This window comes from Dipodomys spectabilis, unplaced genomic scaffold (assembly GCF_019054845.1).
Source record: "Dipodomys spectabilis isolate Male_0828 unplaced genomic scaffold, ASM1905484v1 ptg000044l, whole genome shotgun sequence".
Taxonomy (NCBI): domain Eukaryota; kingdom Metazoa; phylum Chordata; class Mammalia; order Rodentia; family Heteromyidae; genus Dipodomys; species Dipodomys spectabilis.
In genome coordinates, this window is record NW_024870721.1 from 1,114,776 (window position 1) to 1,120,611 (window position 5,836).

The following is a 5,836-nucleotide window of genomic DNA, read 5'->3' on the forward strand; positions in this document are numbered from 1 at the left end:
AAAAAACCTGGAACGTTCTACAGCCTACCTTCAAAAATCTCATGATTTCTTACCTGAGGTGGTGTTACAAAACAGGCAAGGGCTGGACTTAATTTTCTTACAGCAAGAAGGTCTATGTGCTGCCCTGGGGAAGAATGTTGCTTCTATGCAAATCACTCTGGAGTTGTAAAAGAATAAGGGAACAGCAAGTAGGATGGTTTGAATCATGGTTTAACTATTCCCCTTGGATTACTACATTAATATCCACTCTGTTGGGTCCCATTATTATTATAGTGCTTGTGTTCACTATAGGGCCTTGTGTTGTAAATCCATTAGTGATGTGTGTTAAGAAACGAGTCAATACCATACAACTGATGGTCTTGAGAACTCCATATCAATTAATCCCTGATAAAAGACATAACGCAGGCCCGTAATGACAATGATTAGCCTTTCAGGTGCATAATAGAAACGGGGGAATGAAGAGTCTAAGACTTAAAGAGGCACAATAAATAACTAAGTAACTCCATTACAGACTAGCAACCATCTTGTGAGGTACGGATTGTAAAAAGAACCATGAATTTGACCCAGAAATGATATAGAAAAGAAAACAATTGCCAGGCAACTGAAACATAAATAATCCTTGGGCAAGCTACAGGAATTTTCTCTGGATACATCAACCAAACACTGGGTGGCTATACGAGACAAGGTGACCCAGTCGCCAAGTGGTATCCGTCAATAACAAGTCAGTATTAATAATAACCAATCATGTATGTGTAGCTTAATTTGCTTAAAATATTAGCCAATCATGTAATATCTCATGTAACACTCCCTTAAGGTTGTGTATTCAATACCATGAAAACTGTACTGAGTCTATGCTCAGGGCTTCTTAGTGTCACGGGTTACCGAGTGCGTGGAGGACCAAGCTTGAACTTGCAAATAAACGACTTCTTTTTCACTTACATTGATCTTGGTCTCTGGTGATTTTTGAAGGGTCTCCATTCCAGGTATAACAATGCCCTGCTGCTACTGTAGTGAAACCCACAAACAACTGCACAGCGGTGTTAGCTGCTTTAGATTTTGAAATTTTCTTCCAGTGGCCCTAGTGATTTGAGCCCAGATTTATGGGATAGTCACATAATACACAATTGCAAAGCACCAGAATATACAAAGTCAAAATGCAAAATGATGTTCAATTTTTTTTTGTTGTTTCACTTTTTTCTTTCTTTCTTTTTCTTTCTTTTTTAATTGTGAAAATACATTACAGAGGGTTACCATTACATGGCCCATGTAATCAGTGCATTTCTTAACAAGCATTGTTGCCTCCTCCTTTGTTTCCCCTTCGTATCCTTTCCCATGCCCACCCCAGCCCCCCTCCGCCAAAGTTGTAAAGTTCGTTTTTAAACAAAATGGCTTGTACATTTCTTTATTCCAATGGGTCCACCTTTATCACTATTTAAACAATAAGTTTTTTTTTCCTCCCCCTCCACAAAGTATACCAACATCAAATACAGTGAAAACAGGGGTTATACCATGGAGAAGAGACATACAAAGCAACAAAGAAATCATCTTATAAATATGTTAGAAACAATAGCAAGAAAGAAAAAAATAACATTTGAATCCTTATTTTGCGGTCCATTTTGCCTAACATAACTTATCTGACCGTTTCTGCTTGTCTCAGACAAATACTAGTTATTGCAAATAAGTGAAATATGTTTCTTTGGGCCTGGCTTAATTCAGCCTTGGAAGAAAACAATAGAGAAATTTTTTTTCTTATTCATTCTCTTTTAAGGAGCTAGATCCTGCTTATTTCTCATTATTGTTGATATGACTTAAATAAATTTACCAGATTTTTCAAATAAAATAGATACAAAATGACATATTTAGTAACAAAATAAAGCTAAACATTTGAGTGATATTTTTATTTAGTTCTGTTCTCAGTTATGCTGAAATAACATTGAGATGAGACAAGCATATGTGTAAATTGACACGTATCAATCACACAGAACTCTGGAATCTTTGGGCTTTGATTTCTATATCAACATCACCTAGAAAACAAAATTATCACTTGCTTCATGTCTTAAGTAACATACTTAATACAAGTTTTATTAATTTTACCAATATATTTCATAATCTATGGAATCGATGCATTACATAAGAATTTGATTTCTTATTTCCACTGAATTAATATTACGTTTATTTTATTTTTTCACACATAAAATAATGACATTCTTCAGGATAAAACATGCCTGTTTTTCATTTTTATTGCCAAAATTGAACTATAAGGCACTTTGTAAATTTAACTTTAAATCTGAACTAAAGCAAGATATTCCAGCACTTATCCAATTATTCCTATTGAAAGGTTAAAGTTTGAGGCAGTGACCACCACGTGTTGCCTCCTGAGCCTCAGTACTCCCAAGAAGACTTGGAGTGGATAAAGAAAATTCCCATGGCCTATAAATCCCCAGACAGAGAAGGAAACAAAGACTGGTGGAAAACTTGTTCAGGAACCCGAAGAATTCAGGACTTGCTCCGACACTCAGATGTAAAAATTAGGCAAGGAAATCAACTCATTGAGGACATTGTTAAAAATTTTAAAACCTGTCAGCTCACCAATGTCCCCAATAAACCAGTTACAAAAGTAGCTAGCCTCCATGGAGGTAGGCCAGGTGTGCATTGGGAAGTAGACTTCACAGAAATTAAAACTGGACATTTTGGATATAAATATTTGCTAGTTTTTGTAGATACTTTTTCAGGATGGGTTGAAGCCTACCCAACAAAACATGAGACAGCGAACGTCGTGACTAAGAAGATCCTGGAAGAAACCCTACCCAGTTATGGCTTCCCATCCACCATCTGGTCGGACAATGTACCGGCCTTCGTCTCAAAAGTAAGTCAGGGAATAGCCGCGGTACTGGGAACAGATTGGAAATTGCACTGTGCTTAGAGACCCTAGAGTTCAGGGCAGGTAGAAAGAATGAATCTGACTGTAAAAGAGACCTTAACTAAATTGGCCTTGGAGAGTGGCACAGACTGGGTATCGCTCCTTCTTTTTGCCTTTTTTAGAATGAGAAATTCACCCTATCAGCTTGACTTTACTCCTTTTGAAATAGTGTATGGACACCCTCCACCCATTATCCCTAGCCTTCAGACTGAATTGCTTGCTGATTTGGATGATACTGAATTTCTGTGTAAGCTTGACTATTTATAGCTGGTGCATAAGAGTATGGGGCCCCAGCTTAGAGCATTATATGATTCTGCTTCTATTCATACCCCACATTTGTTTAAACCAGGGGACTGGGTCTTTGTTCGAAGGCACAACTTGCGATCTCTGGAACCATGGTGGAAGGGACCTTACATGGTGCTACTGGCTACACCTACTGCCCTTAAGGTGGATGGCATTGCTGCTTGGATCCACTGTTCCCACACCAGACCAGCTGACCCCTTTGTCTTGGACGACCATGGGGAAACATGGGAAGTCTCCTAGCATCCTACCCAACCACTCCTGAAGAAAAGAAAAATGGACTGATTTTTATTGGTATACTCGTTCAAAATCAAGAGCTGTTGGAGTTTAGTTTTGAGCCACAGCCACAAGATTGTGGCTCAGGACCATAAGTCAAGGGGGGGAATGAAAGGTTAAAGTTTGAGGCAGTGACCACCACGTATTGCTTAGCAAAGCAACACATGGTGGTAATCAAAACACCTGGTTGATTGTGTGCTTATATAAGACCTGCAAATCCTTAGCTGGGGGCTCTCCTCCTCGGCTCCACTGTGTTGGAGTGTAGGAAGAGGCCCAAGCTGCATCCCATTTAAATAAAACAGCTGTGGAGTCTGACTCTCGGTGGTCTTCTTGTGGGGGGTCCTGCGACTTTGGCATTACACTATAGACTTGAATATAACTTATTTTTGAATGGTAGGAAATTCATATTATACCTACTCTCTATAAAATATTTAAGAAATAAATGATCATGATAATAATAATTTTTCCTTCAAGTAGAAAGAAAGAACCTCACTATAGATGACAAAAACTTGAATGTAGATGCCATAAAGTTTATGAAAAATTCAAGTCATTATGAGTTAGATGAAATAGTCATTTTTGAAGGTCACAAAATGAAATCTCTTGAAGCTTTCTTATCTGTTAAATAAAAAGTATTTGCACTCAAATATTTCATTCATCTCTCCAGAAATGGTATAACCAAACCAGCTCCATGCCAAATAGCTTCTCTGATTAATTCAAGTCAATATTTAGGAACAGAAGTTATTGAAATGTGTAGAAATATCTACCCACCACTCTAGAAATTAAATCTGAAGTCACAAAGGATTGGGATTAATAATTAGCTTTCATTATGTTGCCTTAAAGAAGTGAACTCTTTTAAGTGGGCAGAATTGTAGAGATTTGGTCACTGAGAACTTGTGATCAAAGAGGATGTTAAGATCAAGTCCTTTCCTCCTCTTCCTTCTTTTCCTTCTCTGTTTCCTTCTCCTTTCCCTTCTCCTTTTCCGTCTCGCTCTCTCTCTTCCCCTCCTCCTCTTTTTACCTCTCCCACTCCTATTCCTCCTCTTCTTTACTTCCTGGCTTCTATGAATACACACATTCCATCACATGTTCCTGACATGGGGTACTGTGTCACCACCAACCAAAAGCAAGGAGGATAAGAAACATAAACTGAAATGTATAAAATCAGAAGCCAAGATTAATCTTTCCCCAATTTAAGTTAATTTTATAACATATGTTGTCATATTGATAGGAGACTGACACAGCATGCTCTCACTTATTATAAGGGATAAGATTTACTGGAAAAAAATCTGACCAACATCACCCTAATAAATTATTGATTAAATTAATGTTAGATTAAGAAAAATCTACTTTAAAGTGTCAGATATACTTCAAAAAGAGGCAAAAAAATCACCTCTATGGTTTACTATGAAAAGACAATAGAATTCAAACTATTCCTCAAGGAAATTGACCTATATTTGGCAGTATTTTCAATTTCATAAATGATGTAAGAAGACTGAAGAACACATTTCAGCTCAATCTGTGTGATATAAAATTTACTCTGTCCCCTGTATTCTATGTCTGGTTCCCAAAGTGATTTGTATTTTATTCTAATCATATTTTTAATTAACTTTAAGTAATTGTATGGGAGTTGCTGTTTGACAAAGCAGTTTATGAATAGTGTTTAATGTGTTTTTTTTTTCTTTTTTGTCTTCTGAGGTTTGAACTCTGGGTCTGGGTGCTGTCCCTGAGCTCCTTTGCATGAACATTAGAACTCTATCACTTGAGGCATAGCAGCACTATCAGATTTTTCTGAGATTTAATTGGAGATAGGAATCTCACAGAATTTCTTGCCTGGGATGGCTTCAAACCTCAATCCTCAGCCTCCTGATTATTGAGGATTACAGGTGAGCAGCTACTGCCTGGCTTATACAATGAAGCTTTTTTTTTTTTTTTGGTAGTCCTGGGGCTTGAACTCAGGGCTTTGGCAATGCCCAAGAGCTTCTTTTCCTCAATCTAGCACTCTACACCTTGTGTCATATTGCCAATTCCAGCTTTTTAAAAATTATGTAGTACTGAGGAATCAAACCCAAGGCTTCACACATGCAAGGCAACCAGTATACCACTAAGCCACATTCCATGGCCAATACAATGCACCTTGATGATCATTATCCCTCATCCTTCTCAATCCTATCTCATCCCTCAATTTACATAATTTTGTAGAATATTCACTTACTTGCAATATCATAAATCGTCACTCAGAGAATATATCAATGATTATACTTTATTGCTAGTTTTATTCATCAACATACTAAAGTTATGCATTACAGATTTCTGGGATATTAAATTCTAAATTTGCACACA